This window comes from Scyliorhinus canicula, chromosome 13, assembly GCF_902713615.1.
Source record: "Scyliorhinus canicula chromosome 13, sScyCan1.1, whole genome shotgun sequence".
NCBI classification, from domain to species: domain Eukaryota; kingdom Metazoa; phylum Chordata; class Chondrichthyes; order Carcharhiniformes; family Scyliorhinidae; genus Scyliorhinus; species Scyliorhinus canicula.
Genome location: NC_052158.1, coordinates 9,815,329 through 9,834,911, shown reverse-complemented (window position 1 = coordinate 9,834,911; position 19,583 = coordinate 9,815,329). Strand labels below are relative to the sequence as shown.

Here is a 19,583-nt window from a genome sequence, read left to right as displayed (position 1 = left end):
GGAAGAGAAACCATTACCAGTGACCCTCTGGCTATGATTTAATAGAGAAGCAGGTGGGAATAATCCCATCCAGCTGGGGGAACAGTAGAGATGTGTTGGAGAAGGATGGTGTACAACATTAAGGGTGGCACAGTGGTTAGCACTGCTGTCTCACAGTGCCAGGGTGTTTCAGTTTCCTCCCACAGACCAGAGATGTGCGGGTTATGGATTGGCCGTAATGAATGCACAGGGATACGGGGATAGGGAGGGGAGTATGCCTAGGTAGGGTGCTCTTTCAGAGGGTCGGTGTAGATTCAATGGGCTGAATGGCCTCCTTCTGCCCTATAGGGATTCTATGGAAAAGCTGAGGCAATATGTAGGAATTCTACAACCATTGCCAAAGCTGTAGACATGACAAGAAGCAGGAGGAGGGAACATTTTTCTTTGCACACAGCTATATAACATAGAAATCCAACTCTGGGTGGGCTCCTCCTGGGCTACTGGGGAGGGTCATAGAGTCAGAGTTTTGCAGCACAGGAGGCCCTTCAGCCCATCTTTCCCACGCCAGCATTCAAGCACCTATTTACTCTAACCTAATTTTCCTGCACTTGGCCCATTGCCTTGTGCGCTGTGGCATTTCATCGAAATACTTCTTAAATGTTGTGAGGGTTTCCGCCTCTATCACCCTTTCAGCAGTGAGTCCCAGATTCCCACCACCCTCTGGGTGGAAATGTTATTCCTCAAATCCTCTCTAAATCTCCTGCCCCTTACCTTAAATATATGTCTCCTTAACTGCTCTACTATGGGGAAAAGTCCCATCCTATCTCCCCTATCTATGTTCCTCAGAATGTTGTACGCCTCAATATGGGCAGCTCTGTAGTAGAGTGGTTAGCACTGTTGCTTCACAGCGCCAGGGTCCAGGTGCGATTCCCCGCTGGGTCACTGTGCGGAGTCTGCACGTTCTCCTCGTGTCTGCGTGGGTTTCCTTCAGGTGCTTCAGTTTCCTCCCACAAGTCCTGAAAGACGTGCTGTTAGGTGAATTGGACATTCTGAATTCTCCCTCCGTGCACTCGAACAGGCGCCGCAATGTGGCGACTAGGGGCTTTTCACAGTAACTTCATTGCTTGTGACACTAATAAAGATTATTATTATAACATTCCCCCAACTCAGAAAAACAACACCAGCCTAACCAACCTCTCTTCATAGTGGAAATACTTCACCCAGGAAACATCCTGGGGAATAGAATTGCTACTGTGCAGAAGGAGACTATCTTATCCATTGAGTCTGCACTGACCTTCTGAAAGAGCACCTCACCCAGGCTCACTCCCCACCCCATTCCGGTAACCTTATCTGGAACTTGAAACATACAGTGAAGAAAGAGGCCATTCGGCCCATCGAGTCTGCACCGACCATCTTGTGCCCTCACTTCCACCCAATCCCCATGTGGTGAATGTGATTCACACCAGATTATAATCTGTATATACATGTTTCTATATTGTAAGTGGAGTTGCACTACCTGACCACCAGGGGGAGTAGCTCTGGGGATGCTCGAGAATTGTACTGGGCTTCTCCCTTGGCTCCGCCCAGGACTCCTCCACCTGGAGCTGCTGTATAAAGATCAGTGCCACATGGTCAGCCGGCCAGTTCACCGAAAGTTCAATGGCTAATAGGCTGGCTCTGTTGTGAGTATATTAAAACCACTATTCAAATCCTACAAGCACGTGTCCGTAGAATTGTTGGTTCCAACACCCCATAACTCAATAACCCCTCCTAACCTTTTTGGACACTAAGGGCAATTTTGGACACTAAGGGCAATTGATCATGGCCAATCCACCTAACCTGCACGTCTTTGGACTGTGGGAGGAAACCCACGCAGACACGGGGAGAATGTGCAGACTCCGCACAGACAGTGACCCAGTGGGGAATCGAACCTGGGACCCTAATCGTTGGACACCAAGGTGCAATTTAGCATGGCCAATCCACCTAACCGGCACATCTTTGGACTGTGGGAGGAAACCAGTGCACCCGGAGGAAACCCACGCACACACGGGGAGAACGTGCCGATGCCGCACAGACAGTGACCCAGTGGGAAATCGAACCCAGGTCCCTGGAACTATGAGGCAGTTGTGCTAACCACTGTACACCCTCCTCCACACCCTCTCAAGTGTAATCACTTCCTTCTTATAGTGTGGTGGCCAGAACTGCACAACAATACTCTTGAAGTGGCCTAATGGGTGTTTTATACAGCTCGATCATAACCACCATGCTCTTATATTCTGTGCCTCGGAATATAAAGGAAAAGGGGTAGGGGATGTGCAGGTAGTATTTCAGAACCCAATCAACTTAATATAATGACAGAAACAAAATCACGTGCACATGTTTTGGGGTTGCAAAAAATTGGGAAGGTTCTGGGCGTGAGCTTTCGTGGTCTTAGGCAGGATAGTGGAGGAGGAGGTGGACCCTTTGGCGGCGATATTTGGGGTTTCAGAGAAGCTGGAGCTCATGGAGAGGAGGAAGGCCGATGTCTTGGCCTTCGCCTCTCTGATTGCACGGCGACGTATTTTACTGGAGTGGCAGTTGGCATCGCCACCGGGGGTAGCGGCTTGGTTGGGTGACCTGTACGACTTCTTGCTGTTGGGGAAGATAAAATATGAATTAAGGGACTCAGCAGAGGGGTTTGAGAAAAGCTGGGGGGTGTTTGTGACCGTGTTTCAGGAGCTGTTCGTCGCAGGGGGGAGGGGAGGGGAGGAGGGTGACAAAGGGGGAAAATTTGTACAGACTGTTTTGTGATTGCTGGGAAGTATGTTTCCCGGGATGTTTATCGGTTGTAACCTGTTTTGATACATGATTGTAATAAAATACATTTAAAAAAATAACTGAAATAAGTTCAGGGACAAATTAAAATGGGCCGCTCCTTGTAGGGACAATGTCCTAAAAAAAGAAAGGGCAATGGAAACTGGCCAAACATCAAAACAAAATGTGATTAAAGAGGTCAAGAAAGCAATCCAACCCTTGTGGTGCCCACCAGGCAGGGAGGCCTTGATGTTGCCCGTTGACATTGCATGCTCCCTCCCCAGTGAACCTGGCCATGAACATAGCTGCAGAACAGGGTCAGACAGTCCAGCCAGGTGACCCCCTCGGCCGGCCGCTGCCCAGACCTGTTGATGGCAAGTTTCGCCAGGGCCAGCTGGAGGCGTGCAGGAAAACCCAGTGAAACTCGAGAGATGGTTGGCACTGGTTCATTTTAAGGCATAAAAACCCAGCTCAGACCAATTCTGGCCAGTTGGCAAGTTTTACTGTGATCACAGTAAGAAGTTTTACAACACCAGGTTAAAGTCCAACAGGTTTGTTTCAAACACGAGCTTTCGGAGCGCAGCTCCTTCCTCAGGTGGGAAGATTAATTCACCTGAGGAAGGAGCTGCGCTCCGAAAGCTTGTGTTTGAAACAAACCTGTTGGACTTTAACCTGGTGTTGTAAGACTTCTTACTGTGCTCACCCCAGTCCAACGCTGGCATCTCCACTTTATTGTGATCAATTGAGGTTGCACTAAAGAGCTGGCAGACAGCCAATGGGCCGAACGGTCTCGTTCTGTGATTTCGGAATTACGATCGAGTACAGTTTTTCTTCTTTGAGAAGAGGTACCGGGAATGCAATTCACCGCAGGAGACACAGAGAGAATCTGGGAGGTAAGAGAGTTAAATTGTCGACTCCCCCCACCCCTGGCAAATGTGTTTGTGTGTGCACAGCGGATGTTACAAAGTGAAACTAACAATGTTGAACTGCACTTCCTCCTTTTTCGCCTCCATTTCTTCGCTGAATGTGGAAAGCCATTGAAGGAGAGAGGGGACAGTGAAGTCCCTGATGCAGCAGTAAGGTGAGTGAGTGTTTGCCTGACCCGGGACACTAACAAATGGTTACATTGGGGAAATTGAATCGCCTCCCTGCTTTGGGGGATCGCAGTCTGTCTGTTCAGGGACAAGGTTCAGGAACAGGGAGGCGGCCAGCAGCTCCTCTACTTCAACATTGTGTGAAAAACAAGAGATCAGAGCTTCCTGGGCTCAGCAATATCTCTGAAACCGTCACCACCGACCCTGAAACTAACACGGGTCACATTTCACTCCCTATTTAATACCAACCCCACCTCTATCCTATTCGGATCCGGCTTCTGGGTCGAGGTGAACGGAGGGGGCGAGATTCTCTCAATCCCCCCCCCCCCCGGTCCCGATCCCAACGGCAACAACAAAGACCTGCATTTGCATGGCGCCTGCAGATGTCTGAAAGCGCCTTTCTAACCAACCAGTGAGGGGTTTGATGCGTGGTCACCAACAATTACCCATAATAACCATGATCAGTTTATATATTTTTTCCCCAATTACGGGTGGCCAACCCACCTATCCTGCACATCTTTGGGTTGTGGGTGCAGACATGGGGCGAATGTGCAAACTCCACATAGACAGTAACCCAGCACTGGGATTTGAACCCGGGTCCTCGGTGCCGTAGGCAGCAGTGCTAACCATTGTGCCACCGTGCCGCCCCAGTTTATCTATCTTCATGCTCTTAAAGCTCAGGGAATAAATATTCGCCCTGGACACTGGCACCTTCCCAATCAGCCACCCACCCTTTAACATCCAGTCTGAGAGAGGGGACATTTGGTGAGCGGGGAGTTCAAACCAGCCGGGGACAGCACACTTGGTCACAATCGAGTGGGACTCCCTCACCCCGATCTCTTGCTCATCTTCAGCCACCCTCAGCTCATCCAGGATAGTGGTCGAGAGAGGCATAAATTCCTGGAGTGTCAGGCAGCAAATACAGTTGAGAAACAGGAGAAACAGAAGGTTCAGAGGAGAGGTGAAAAAGCACATTAGAGAAACAAAGAGGGAGCATGAAAAGAGGCTGATTAGGGGCATGGCTAACGTATTCAATGGATGTGCTAGCGTTCATTAGCAAGGGATTGAATTTAAGAGCCGTGAGGTGATGATGCAGCTGTACAAAACCTTGGTCAGGCCACATTTGGAGTACTGTGTGCAGTTCTGGTCACCTCATTTTAGGAAGGATGTGGAAGCTTTGGAAAAGGTGCAAAGGAGATTTACCAGGATGTTGCCTGGAATGGAGAGTAGGTCTTACGAGGAAAGGTTGAGGGTGCTGGGCCGTTTCTCATTAGAACGGAGAAGGATGAGGGGCGACTTGATAGAGGTTTATAAGATGATCAGGAGAATAGATAGACAGTCAGAGACTTTTTCCCCGGGTGGAACAAACCATTACAAGGGGACATAAATTTAAGGTGAATGGTGGAAGATATAGGGGGGATGTCAGAGGTAGGTTCTTTACCCAGAGAGTAGTGGGGGCATGGAATGCACTGCCTGTGGAAGTAGTTGAGTCGGAAACATTAGGGACCTTCAAGCATCTATTGGATAGGTACATGGATTACGGTAGAATGATGGGGTGTAGATTAATTTGTACTTAATCTTGGACAAAAGTTCGGCACAACATCGTGGGCCGAAGGGCCTGTTCTGTGCTGTATTTTTCTATGTTCTATGAATACTTTGCATCAGTTTTTACCAAGGAAGAATATGGTAACAGATTAGGTATTTCAGACATTAATGGGTTCAAAATTGTTGGTGAGATACTGGGTAAACTGTGGGTAGTTAAAGTTGAGAAGGCATGGGAACTGGATTAGCATCGACGAGTTCAATGTTGATAAATGTGAGGTCATCCATTTTGGTAGGAATAACAGCAAAATTGGCTCTTTTTTAAATGGTAAAAAATTGCCAAATGGTGCTGTGCAGAGGGACCTGGGTGCCCTTGCGCGTGAATCCCAAAACATTGGTTTGCAGATGCAGCAGGTAATTTAGAAGGCAAATTGAATTTTGTCCTTCATTGCTAGAGGGATGGAGTTTAAAAACAGGGGGATTATGTTGCAGCTGTATAGGGTGCTGGTGAGGCCACACCTGGAGTACTGTCTACAGTTTTGGTCTCCTTACTTGAGAAAGGATGTACTGGCACTGGAGGGGGTGCAGAGGAGATTCACTAGGTTGATTCTGGAGTTGAGAGGATTGGCTTATGAGGCGAGATTGAGTAGACTGGGACTATACTCATTGGAATTTAGAAGAATGAGGGGTGATCTTATCGAAACATATAAAATTATGAAGGGAATAAATAAGATATAAGCAGGGAGGTTGTTTCCACTGGCGGGTGAAACTAGAACTTGGGGGTATTGCCTTAAAATAAGGGAGAGCAGATTTAGGACTGAGTTGAACCTGGGTCCTCGGCGCCTTCATCCAGGTCTTCACCCAGAAGGTCGTGAATCTGTGGAATTCCTTGCCCAGTGAAGCAGTGGAGGCTCCCTCGTTAAATGTTTTTAAGGCAAAGGTAGATTTTTGAACAGTAAAGGAATAAAAGTTGAATGTTTTTAAGGCAAAGGTAGATTTTTGAACAGTAAAGGAATAAAAGTTGCGGCGAGGGGGCGGGTAAGTGGAGCTGAATCCACAAAAAGATCAACCATGATCTTACTGAATGGCCGACTCCTGCTTCTAGTCCTTATGAAGGAACTAAACGTTTCTAAGTTTGCCGACGGAAGGTGAGGGCTGAGGAGGACGTTAAGAAGGTTCAAGGTGATTTGGACACATTGAGTGAGTGGGAAAACACATGGCAGATGCAGTACAACGTGGTTCAGTGTGAAGCTATCCCTATTTGAATGGAGAAACTGAATGGCGTATTTATTTAATTATTTAAATATTAGATTGGGAAATGTCGATGTATAAAGGGACCTGGGGGTTTTAGTACACCCTTCACTGAACGCAAGCATGTAGGTGCAGCAAACATTTAGGAAGGCAAATGGTATGTTGGCCTTCATTGCGAGAGGACTTGACCAGGAGCAAGGATGTCTAACTGCAGCCAGACAGAGCCTTGGTGAGACCTCACTCTGAGTATTGTGTGCAGTTTTGGGCCTTACCAAAGAAAAGATATACTTGCTATGGAGAGAATGCAGTGAAGGTTCACCAGATTGATTCCTGCAATGGCGGGATTGTCCAATGAGGAGAGATTGGGTCGAATGGGCCTGTATTCACTGCAGTTTAGAAGGAAGAGGGGATCTAATGGAAACGTATAAAATTCTGACGGAGCTGGACAAGACTGGATGCCGAGATGTTGTTTCCCCCTCTGGCTGGGGGGGGCCGGGTCTGGACACAGGGGACACAGGCTCAGGATACCAGGTTGGCCATTTAGGACTGAGGTGAGGAGAAATGTCTTCACTCGGAGGGTGCTGAACTTGTAGAATTCTCCAGCACAGAAGACTGAAGGATAAATCACTGAATACATTTAAGAAGGAAATCGCTAGATTTCTCGATTCTAAAGGCATCAAAGAATATGGGATCACTGCCCCTCCTATAGACTGAACTGATCTCTCCACGCATCCTCTCTACTGTTGCACTCCATATGCTTCACCTGATGTCTATGTCTATGTATTTACATTGTGTATTTATTGTATGTCCTATGTTTTTCATGTATGGAGTGATCTGTCTGGACTGTACGCAGAACAATGCTTTTACCTGTACCTCGGTACACATGACAATAAATCTAAATCTAAATCTGGATGGCGTTGAAATAGAGGATCAGCCCATGATCATGTTGACTAGAGGAGCGGGGGCAACATGGTGGCACAGTGGTTAGCGTTGCTCCCTCACGGTACCAAGGTCCCAGGTTCGATCACCGGCTCTGGGTCACTGTCCGTGTGGAGTTTGCACATTCTCCCCGTGTTTGTGTGAGTTTCGCCCCCACAACCCAAAGATGTGCAGGGTAGGTGGATTGGCCACGCTAAATTGTCCCTAGTTTAGTTAGTCTAAACCCTCCCCAACAGCGCTAGCAAGCAACCCTCTTAGGACATTGGTTCCAGTGCTGCCCAGTTGCAGACCGTCCAATTTGTAATAGGTCCCACCTCCCCCAGAACCGGTTCCAATATCTCAAAAATCTGAATCCCTCCCTCTTGCACCATCTCTCAAGCCGCGCATTCATCCTGTCTATCCTGTCATTCCTACTCTGACTAGCATATTGCACTGGTTGCAAGCCCGAGATGTTCAAACTCATGAAGGGTCTGGACACAGTAGAGAGGGAGAAACTGCTCCCGCTTGTTAAAGGATTGAGAATGCGGGGGCAAAGATTTGAAATGATTAGTAAATGAAGCAACAGTGATATTTTTACACGGCGAGTGGTTTGGGTCTGGAATGGTTTGGCTGAGAGTGCGATGGAGGCAGGTTCAATCGAGGTATTCAAGAGAGAATTAAGACTGTGTATGGGTGGGCAGCACAGTGGTGCCGTGGTTAGCATTGCTGCCTCACGGTGCGAGGTCCCAGGTTCGATCCCGACTCTGGGTCACTGTTCATGTGGAGTTCCCCCATTCTCCCCGTGTTTTCATGGATTCCAGACCCAAACCACTCGCTGTGTAAAAATATCACTGTTGCTTCATTTACTAATCATTTCAAATTTTTGCCCTCGCATTCTCAATCCTTTTACTAAATTGCCCCTTAATTGGAAAAAATGAATTGGGTGCTCTAAATGCTAATTCGGAGAGCTGGTGCAGACACGATGGGCTGAATGGCGTCCTGCACAGGAACGATCCTTTGATCCATATTCTGCTGTCTGTATCCAAACTCAGACCGAATCCTGTTACCCATCCCCGTGCTCACTGACCTTCATTATCTCTTGTGAGCTTTCCAATTCTTCCTTTCAAATCCCTTCATGGTCTCTCTCTCTCTCTTTCTCTTTCTCTTTCTCTTTCTCGCTCTCTCTCTCTTCAATCTCCTTCAGCCCCACAATCCTCATGGACATCAATGCTCCTGTAATTCTGGCTTCCCGAGCATCCCCATTTTTAATGTTTTAATCATACAATCATATAAATTAACAGCGTCGAAAGAGGCCGTTTGGCCCATTAACTCAATGCTGACCCAAAAGGGACATCCAGTTTGTGCAATGTGTTCCAGATCCCCCACCTCTCTCTGAATGAAAATATTTCCCTCAAATCCCCCCAAACCTCTTACCCTAAATCCAGGCCCCCGGTGATGGACCCCTTCTCTAAGATGTTAACCACGAACTCTGTTTAAACCCCTCATCATTTTATACACTTCAGTCAGATCACCCCACAGCCCTGCTCTGTTCCAAAACAAATAATCTGCCTCCATCCAATCTTTCCGCATAATCGAAATTCCCAATGTCGGCAACATCCTGAAATCTCCCCTGTGCCCCCTCTCTGAACGATGACACGTAACCTAAATGTTTTTTTTTGTCCGTGCCATTAATGGCCCGAAGCTCTGGAAAACTGTCCCTGCTGCTTTTTCCCACTATTCCTTTGATGAAGCCTTTGGTCACCTGTCCCATATATTATTTCACGTGGTTCGGTATTGGATCTGTAAATGGCTTCTGTGAAGTGCTAAAGATGCTATGTAAATGCAGGATGTTGCGGCCGGGGTCTTAGACAGTCCCTTGGGATCGAGGATGACTTGCTTCAACTCTGATTTAACGGGCTCTAAGATGGCGGGTTCGTCTGGTGCACCATTTGCAAGTGGTGCTTGGAGGGTTGGGTGGATGGGAGGTTTAAGCATCTTTCTCCCAACATCTCAACATCACCCCTATCTGTTCTCAGCTAAGTCTCTCGACATGCTCAGTGTCTTCCTGAATGATCCTTCTCCGTGTTTGATCAGTCACATGCCGGAGTGTCTCCTGAATCGGGTTGGGTAGTTATCCTTTTACTTCATTTCGAGGACATCCCTAAAGTGTTTCCACTGTCCTGTTGGGAGTCTCCTGCTGTGATCTACATCCGAGTCGAGCAATTGCTTCAGGAGAAGCTTCACCGGACTCATTCCTGGGATGAAGGGGGTTTGCTTATGAAGAAATGTTGAACAGATTGCGCCTATATCCATTGTGGAGTTTAGATGGATGAGAGGTGATCTTTATTGAAGCATCACAACCTGAGGGGGGGTGGATAGGGCTGGAAGATGTTTCCTCTTCTGGAGTGGACTAGACCAGGAGGCATCATTTAAAAATAAGAGGATTCTTTTTTTACAACAGAGATGAGCAGAAATCTTTTACCCAAAGGGTTGCTGTGTGGAATTCTCTTCCCCAATTAGTAGTGGACTCTGGGTCATTGAGTTTGTTCAGTGCGAGGCAGATTTTTGTCAGGCAAAGGGAGTGGAGGGTTAATGGGGGTTGGGGGAAAGACAGGAAAGTGGAACTGAGACCAGAACCAGATCACCCTTGATCCTATTGAATGGAAGAACAGGCTCAAAGGCCTACTTCTGCACCCGGGAGTCAGTTGTCAGGCATACATACAATATCAATGGCTTGGGGGCAGCACGATGGCAGAGTGGTTAGCACTGCTGCCTGATGCCGCCGAGGACCCAGGTTGGATCCTGGCCGCCACTGACCGTGTCGAGTTTCCACATTCTCTCCGTGTCTGTGTGGGTCTCACCCCCACAACCCAAAAGATGTGCCGGGTAGGTGGATTGGCCACACTAAATTACTCCTTAATGAAATGAAATGAAAATCGCTTATTGTCACGAGTAGGCTTCAATGAAGTTACTGTGAAAAGCCCCTAGTCGCCACATTCCGGCGCCTGTTCGGGGAGGCTGGTACGGGAATCGAACCGTGCTGCTGGCCTGCCTTGGTCTGCTTTCAAAGCCAGCGATTTAGCCCAGTGTGCTAAACAGCCCCTGGGGGGGGGGGGGGGGGTGGGGGGGGGGAAAGAAAATTGGGTACTCAAAATGGACAAAAATATATATCAATGGTTTGTTTGAGAAGTGGCAAATGGAATTCGATACGGAAAAAGTGTGAGGTGATGCATTTGGAGAGGGCAGTCAAAGCCAGGTAATGCCCAATGAACAGGAAGATATCGGAAAGGGTTGAGGAAGTGAGAGATCTTGGAGTGCATGTCCACAGGTCCTTAATGGTGGCAGGGCAAGTTGACAAGGTGGTCAAGAAAGCATATCCTTCATTGAGTGAGATACCGAATCCAAAAGCAGGGATTTTTAATAATTTAACAATCTTTACTGTCACAAGTAGGCTTACATTAACACTGCAATGAAGTTACTGTGAAAAGCCCCTAGTCGCTACATTCCGGCGCCTGTTCGGGTACACAGAAGGAGAATTCAGAATGTCCAGTTCACCTAACCTGCACATCTTTCGGGACTTGTGGGAGGAAAGCGGAGCACCCGAAGGAAACCCACACAGACACGGGGAGAACGTACAGACTCCGCACAGACAGTGACCCAAGCCGGGAATCGAACCTGAGACCCTGGCGCTGTGAAGCAACAGTGCTAACCACTGTGCTACCGATGTAATGTTGGCGCTGTATAAAATGCAGGTTGGGCCACCACTGGGGTTTTTGTGCACTTCACGGCAAGGGCACCATTGTTCTGGAGAAAGTGCCGAAGAGATTTACTAGAATGTTACCGGGGCTTGGAAATTGCTGCTGTGAGGAGAGGCTGAGGTTGTTTTCTTTAGACCAGAGGAGGCCGAGGGGGTGACCTAATTGAGATGTACAAGATCGTGAGGGTCCGAGACAGGGTAGACAGGACAGATTACCAGGCGGCATAGATTTTAGAAAGAGGGGACATGAGAATCCTTTCACCCAGCGGCTGGTGGAATTCACGGCCTAAGCTGGTGATTGAGGCGAAAACACTCAACTCCGTTAACCCGTACCTGCACCTGAAATGCTGGAACCTGCAATGGTGGGGACTAGGGGCTGGAAAATGCTGGAACCTGCAATGGTGTGGACTAGGGGCTGGAAAATGCTGGAACCTGCAATGGTGGGGACTAGGGGCTGGAAAATGCTGGAACCTGCAATGGTGGGGACTAGGGGCTGGAAAATGCTGGAACCTGCAATGGTGGGGACTAGGGGCTGGAAAATGCTGGAACCTGCAATGGTGGGGACTAGGGGATGGAAAATGGGATGACAATGAGCAGCTAGTTTTATTTTTCTCTTTTGGGTGGTGCAGACAGATGGACTGAATGGACTCTTTTAACACCAGCTTTTCTATGCTTCTGTGGGCACTAGTATATTCAGGGGAACCCCGGGGAGTGTGTCTGTAATTACAGTGGGGGGGTCCCCGGGGAGTGTGCCTGTAATTACAGGGGGTCCCCGGGGAGTGTGTCTGTAATTACAGGGGGTCCCGGGGGAGTGTGCCTGTAATTACAGGGGGTCCCGGGGGAGTGTGCCTGTAATTACAGGGGGTCCCGGGGGAGTGTGTCTGTAATTACAGGGGGTCCCGGGGGAGTGTGCCTGTAATTACAGGGGGTCCCGGGGGAGTGTGTCTGTAATTACAGGGGGTCCCGGGGGAGTGTGCCTGTAATTACAGGGGGTCCCGGGGGAGTGTGTCTGTAATTACAGGGGAACCCCGGGGAGTGTGTCTGTAATTACAGGGGGAACCCCGGGGAGTGTGTCTGTAATTACAGGGTGTCCCCGGGGAGTGTGCCTGTAATTACAGGGGGTCCCCGGGGAGTGTGTCTGTAATTACAGGGGGTCCCCGGGGAGTGTGTCTGTAATTACAGGGGGTCCCCGGGGAGTGTGTCTGTAATTACAGGGGGTCCCCGGGGAGTGTGTCTGTAATTACAGGGGGTCCCCGGGGAGTGTGTCTGTAATTACAGGGGGTCCCCGGGGAGTGTGTCTGTAATTACAGGGGGGTCCCCGGGGAGTGTGTCTGTAATTACAGGGGAACCCCGGGGAGTGTGTCTGTAATTACAGGGGAACCGCGAGGAGTGTGTCTGTAATTACAGGGGGTCCCCAGGGAGTGTGTCTGTAATTACAGGGGAACACCGGGGAGTGTGTCTGTAATTACAGGGGGGTCCCCGGGGAGTGTGTCTGTAATTACAGGGGAACCCCGGGGAGTGTGTCTGTAATTACAGGGGAACCGCGAGGAGTGTGTCTGTAATTACAGGGGGTCCCCAGGGAGTGTGTCAGTAATTACAGGGGAACCCCGGGGAGTGTGTCTGTAATTACAGGGGAACCGCGAGGAGTGTGTCTGTAATTACAGGGGGTCCCCGGGGAATGTGTCTGTAATTACAGGGGGTCCCCGGGGAGTGTGCCTGTAATTACAGGGGGTCCCCGGGGAATGTGTCTGTAATTACAGGGGGTCCCCGGGGAATGTGTCTGTAATTACAGGGGGTCCCCGGGGAGTGTGTCAGTATTTACAGGAGGGTCCATGGGGGAGTGTGCCTGTAATTACAGGGGGTCCCCGGGGTGTGTGCCTGTAATTACAGGGGGGTCCCCGGGGAGTGTGTCTGTAATTACAGGGGGTCCCCGGGGAGTGTGTCTGTAATTACAGGGGGTCTCCAGGGATTGTGTCAGTAATTACAGGGGGTCCCGGGGGAGTGTGTCAGTAATTACAGTGGGGGGGTCCCCGGGGAGTGTGTCTGTAATTACAGGGGGCCCCCGGGGAGTGTGTCTGTAATTACAGGGGACCCCGGGGAGTGTGTCTGTAATTACAGGGGGTCCCCGGGGATTGTGTCTGTAATTACAGGGGGTCCCCGGGGATTGTGTCAGTAATTACAGGGGGTCCCCGGGGAGTGTGTCAGTATTTACAAGGGGGTCCCCGGGGAGTGTGTCTGTAATTACAGGGTGTCCCCGGGGAGTGCGTCTGTAATTACAGGGGGGTCCCCGGGGAGTGTGTCTGTAATTACAGGGGGTCCCCGGGGAGTGTGCCTGTAATTACAGGGGGTCCCGGGGAGTGTGCCTGTAATTACAGGGGGTCCCCGGGGAGTGTGCCTGTAATTACAGGGGGTCCCCGGGGAGAGTGTCTGTAATTACATGGAGACTCGGGGAGTGTGTCTGTAATTACAAGGGGGTCCCCGGGGAGTGTGTCAGTATTTACAAGGGGGTCCCCGGGGAGTGTGTCTGTAATTACAGGGGGTCCCCGGGGAGTGTGTCTGTAATTACAGGGGGTCCCCGGGGAGTGTGTCTGTAATTACAGGGGGTCCCGGGGGAGTGTGCCTGTAATTACAGGGGGTCCCGGGGGAGTGTGCCTGTAATTACAGGGGGTCCCGGGGGAGTGTGTCTGTAATTACAGGGGGTCCCGGGGGAATGTGCCTGTAATTACAGGGGGTCCCGGGGGAGTGTGTCTGTAATTACAGGGGGTCCCGGGGGAGTGTGCCTGTAATTACAGGGGGTCCCGGGGGAGTGTGTCTGTAATTACAGGGGAACCCCGGGGAGTGTGTCTGTAATTACAGGGGGAACCCCGGGGAGTGTGTCTGTAATTACAGGGGGTCCCCGGGGAGTGTGCCTGTAATTACAGGGGGTCCCCGGGGAGTGTGTCTGTAATTACAGGGGGTCCCCGGGGAGTGTGTCTGTAATTACAGGGGGTCCCCGGGGAGTGTGTCTGTAATTACAGGGGGTCCCCGGGGAGTGTGTCTGTAATTACAGGGGGTCCCCGGGGAGTGTGTCTGTAATTACAGGGGGTCCCCGGGGAGTGTGTCTGTAATTACAGGGGGGTCCCCGGGGAGTGTGTCTGTAATTACAGGGGAACCCCGGGGAGTGTGTCTGTAATTACAGGGGAACCGCGAGGAGTGTGTCTGTAATTACAGGGGGTCCCCAGGGAGTGTGTCTGTAATTACAGGGGAACACCGGGGAGTGTGTCTGTAATTACAGGGGGGTCCCCGGGGAGTGTGTCTGTAATTACAGGGGAACCCCGGGGAGTGTGTCTGTAATTACAGGGGAACCGCGAGGAGTGTGTCTGTAATTACAGGGGGTCCCCAGGGAGTGTGTCAGTAATTACAGGGGAACCCCGGGGAGTGTGTCTGTAATTACAGGGGAACCGCGAGGAGTGTGTCTGTAATTACAGGGGGTCCCCGGGGAATGTGTCTGTAATTACAGGGGGTCCCCGGGGAGTGTGCCTGTAATTACAGGGGGTCCCCGGGGAATGTGTCTGTAATTACAGGGGGTCCCCGGGGAATGTGTCTGTAATTACAGGGGGTCCCCGGGGAGTGTGTCAGTATTTACAGGAGGGTCCATGGGGGAGTGTGCCTGTAATTACAGGGGGTCCCCGGGGTGTGTGCCTGTAATTACAGGGGGGTCCCCGGGGAGTGTGTCTGTAATTACAGGGGGTCCCCGGGGAGTGTGTCTGTAATTACTGGGGGTCTCCAGGGATTGTGTCAGTAATTACAGGGGGTCCCCGGGGAGTGTGTCAGTAATTACAGTGGGGGGGTCCCCGGGGAGTGTGTCTGTAATTACAGGGGGCCCCCGGGGAGTGTGTCTGTAATTACAGGGGACCCCGGGGAGTGTGTCTGTAATTACAGGGGGTCCCCGGGGATTGTGTCTGTAATTACAGGGGGTCCCCGGGGATTGTGTCAGTAATTACAGGGGGTCCCCGGGGAGTGTGTCAGTATTTACAAGGGGGTCCCCGGGGAGTGTGTCTGTAATTACAGGGTGTCCCCGGGGAGTGCGTCTGTAATTACAGGGGGGTCCCCGGGGAGTGTGTCTGTAATTACAGGGGGTCCCCGGGGAGTGTGCCTGTAATTACAGGGGGTCCCGGGGAGTGTGCCTGTAATTACAGGGGGTCCCCGGGGAGTGTGCCTGTAATTACAGGGGGTCCCCGGGGAGAGTGTCTGTAATTACATGGAGACCCGGGGAGTGTGTCTGTAATTACAAGGGGGTCCCCGGGGAGTGTGTCAGTATTTACAAGGGGGTCCCCGGGGAGTGTGTCTGTAATTACAGGGGGTCCCCGGGGAGTGTGCCTGTAATTACAGGGGGGTCCCGGGGAGTGTGCCTGTAATTACAGGGGGTCCCCGGGGAGTGTGTCTATTACAGGGGGTCCCCGGGGAGTGTGTCTGTAATTACAGGGGGTCCCCGGGGAGTGTGTCTGTAATTACAGGGGGTCCCCGGGGAGTGTGCCTGTAATTACAGGGGGGTCCCGGGGGAGTGTGTCTGCATTTACAGGGCGTCCCCGGGGAGTGTGTCTGTAATTACAGGGGGGGGGTCCCGGGGGAGTGTGTCTGCATTTACAGGGCGTCCCCGGGGAGTGTGTCTGTAATTACAGGGGGGTCCCCGGGGAGTGTGTCTGTAATTACAGGGGGTCCCCAGGGAGTGTGTCTGTAATTACAGGGGGTCCCCGGGGAGTGTGCCTGTAATTACAGGGGGGTCCCCGGGGAGTGTGTCTGTAATTACAGGGGGTCCCCAGGGAGTGTGTCTGTAATTACAGGGGATCTCCGGGGAGTGTGTCTGTAATTACAGGGGGTCCCCGGGGAGTGTGTCTGTAATTACAGGGGGTCCCCGGGGAGTGTGTCTGTAATTACAGGGGGTCCCCGCGGAGTGTGCCTGTAATTACAGGGGGGTCCCGGGGGAGTGTGTCTGCATTTACAGGGCGTCCCCGGGGAGTGTGTCTGTAATTACAGGGGGGGGTCCCCGGGGAGTGTGTCAGTATTTAGGGGGGGGGGGTCCCCGGGGAGTGTGTCAGTATTTAGGGGGGGGGGGTCCCCGGGGAGTGTGTCAGTATTTACAGGGGGATCCCCGGGGAGTGTGTCTGTATTTACAGGGGGGTCCCCGGGGAGTGTGTCAGTATTTACAGGGGGGTCCCCGGGGAGTGTGTCTGTAATTACAGGGGGGTCCCCGGGGAGTGTGTCAGTATTTACAGGGGGGTCCCCTGGGAGTGTGTCTGTAATTACAGGGGGGTCCCCGGGGAGTGTGTCTGTAATTACAGGGGGGTCCCCGGGGAGTGTGTCAGTATTTAGGGGGGGGGGGTCCCCGGGGAGTGTGTCAGTATTTGGGGGGGGGGGGTCCCCGGGGAGTGTGTCTGTATTTAGGGGGGGGGGGTCCCCGGGGAGTGTGTCAGTATTTAGGGGGGGTCCCCGGGGAGTGTGTCAGTATTTAGGGGGGGGGGTCCCCGGGGAGTGTGTCAGTATTTAGGGGGGGTCCCCGGGGAGTGTGTCAGTATTTACAGGGGGGTCTCCAGGCAGTGTGCCTGTAACTAAAGGGGTCTGAGCTGTGTTAAATTCAGACTGCTTCCCTATGTTTGCCCTCTGAACGTCCTGACCTTTCTGGAATATTCCTGAAGCAGCATGCTGTTGAAATGCCCTTTCTAACTCACACACACCACACAAGGGGGCCACACCCTTCCTTGTAACACTTGCTCCTCTTTCCTGGAAACTGCTCTTTGAGATATTTGAGAGACTTTGCACTCTCTGTAAAGCCAGGGCCTCCACTCCGAACATTATACCAGGCTGACCGGCTACAGACAGAACCAGACTCCGCAGAGACTGCTGTCTGATACCCGGGGGGGGGGGGGGGCACAGACTGCTGTCTGATACCCGGGGGGGGGGGGGGGGGGGCACAGACTGCTGTCTGATACCGGGGGGGGGGGGGGGGGGGGCACACTCAGCACAGACTGCTGTCTGATACCCGGGGGGGGGGGGGGGGGGCACACTCAGCACAGACTGCTGTCTGATACCCGGGGGGGGAGGGGGGGGGCACACTCAGCACAGACTGCTGTCTGATACCCGGGGGGGAGGGGGGGGGGGGCACACTCAGCACAGACTGCTGTCTGATACCCGGGGGGGAGGGGGGGGGGCACACTCAGCACAGACTGCTGTCTGATACCCGGGGGGGGGGGGGGGGGGGGCACACTCAGCACAGACTGCTGTCTGATACCCGGGGGCGGGGGGGGGGGGGCACACTCAGCACAGACTGCTGTCTGATACCCGGGGGGGGGGGCACACTCAGCACAGACTGCTGTCTGATACCCGGGGCGGGGGGGGGGGGGGGGGGGGGGGGGGGCACAGACTGCTGTCTGATACCCGGGGGGTGGGCACACTCAGCACAGACTGCTGTCTGATACCCGGGGGGGGGGGGCACGGCACAGACTGCTGTCTGATACCCGGGGGGGGAGGGGGGGGCACACTCAGCACAGACTGCTGTCTGATACCCGGGGGGGGGGGCACTCAGCACAGACTGCTGTCTGATACCCGGGGGGGGGGGGGGGCACAGACTGCTGTCTGATACCCGGGGGGGGGGGCACTCAGCACAGACTGCTGTCTGATACCCAGGGGGGGCACACTCAGCACAGACTGCTGTCTGATACCCGGGGGGGGCGGGGCACACTCAGCACAGACTGCTGTCTGATACCCGGGGGGGGGGGGCACTCAGCACAGACTGCTGTCTGATACCCGGGGGGGGGGGGCACACTCAGCACAGACTGCTGTCTGATACCCGGGAGGGGGCACACTCAGCACAGACTGCTGTCTGATACCCGGGGGGGGGGGGCACACACAGCACAGACTGCTGTCTGATACCCGGGGGGGGGGGCACTCAGCACAGACTGCTGTCTGATACCCGGGGGGGGGGGGGCACAGACTGCTGTCTGATACCCGGGGGGGGGGGGGGGGCACAGACTGCTGTCTGATACCCGGGGGGGGGGCACTCAGCACAGACTGCTGTCTGATACCCGGGGGGGGGGGGGGGGGGCACAGACTGCTGTCTGATACCGGGGGGGGGGGGGGGGGCACACTCAGCACAGACTGCTGTCTGATACCCGGGGGGGGGGGGGGGGCACACTCAGCACAGACTGCTGTCTGATACCCGGGGGGGGAGGGGGGGGGCACACTCAGCACAGACTGCTGTCTGATACCCGGGGGGGAGGGGGGGGGGGGGCACACTCAGCACAGACTGCTGTCTGATACCCGGGGGGGAGGGGGGGGGGGCACACTCAGCACAGACTGCTGTCTGATACCCGGGGGGGGGGGGGGGGGGGGCACACTCAGCACAGACTGCTGTCTGATACCCGGGGGCGGGGGGGGGGGGCACACTCAGCACAGACTGCTGTCTGATACCCGGGGGGGGGGCACACTCAGCACAGACTGCTGTCTGATACCCGGGGCGGGGGGGGGGGGGGGGGGGCACAGACTGCTGTCTGATACCCGGGGGGTGGGCACACTCAGCACAGACTGCTGTCTGATACCCGGGGGGGGGGGCACGGCACAGACTGCTGTCTGATACCCGGGGGGGGAGGGGGGGGCACACTCAGCACAGACTGCTGTCTGATACCCGGGGGGGGGGGCACTCAGCACAGACTGCTGTCTGATACCCGGGGGGGGGGGGGGGGCACAGACTGCTGTCTGATACCCGGGGGGGGGGGCACTCAGCACAGACTGCTGTCTGATACCCAGGGGGGGCACACTCAGCACAGACTGCTGTCTGATACCCGGGGGGGGGCGGGGCACACTCAGCACAGACTGCTGTCTGATACCCGGGGGGGGGGGGGCACTCAGCACAGACTGCTGTCTGATACCCGGGGGGGGGGGGCACACTCAGCACAGACTGCTGTCTGATACCCGGGAGGGGGCACACTCAGCACAGACTGCTGTCTGATACCCGGGGGGGGGGGGGGCACACTCAGCACAGACTGCTGTCTGATACCCGGGGGGGGGGCACTCAGCACAGACTGCTGTCTGATACCCGGGGGGGGGGGGGCACAGACTGCTGTCTGATACCCGGGGGGGGGGGGGGGGGGGCACAGACTGCTGTCTGATACCCGGGGGGGGGGCACTCAGCACAGACTGCTGTCTGATACCCGGTGGGGGGGGGCACACTCAGCACAGACTGCTGTCTGATACCCGGGGGGGGGGGGAGGGTG

General features: G+C 53.5%; 1 protein-coding gene across 1 annotated transcript in view; it reads left to right on the top strand.

Moving 5' to 3' along the window:
* Positions 1-3,726: 3,726 nt before the first annotated feature.
* The window catches only part of LOC119976461 (butyrophilin subfamily 2 member A1-like), a 109,910-nt gene continuing 94,053 nt past the window's right edge, over positions 3,727-19,583 (top strand). The window contains exon 1 of the mRNA XM_038816998.1: positions 3,727-3,853. The gene's annotated coding sequence lies outside the window, so the exon portion shown is untranslated. The remainder of the gene's footprint in view (positions 3,854-19,583) is intronic.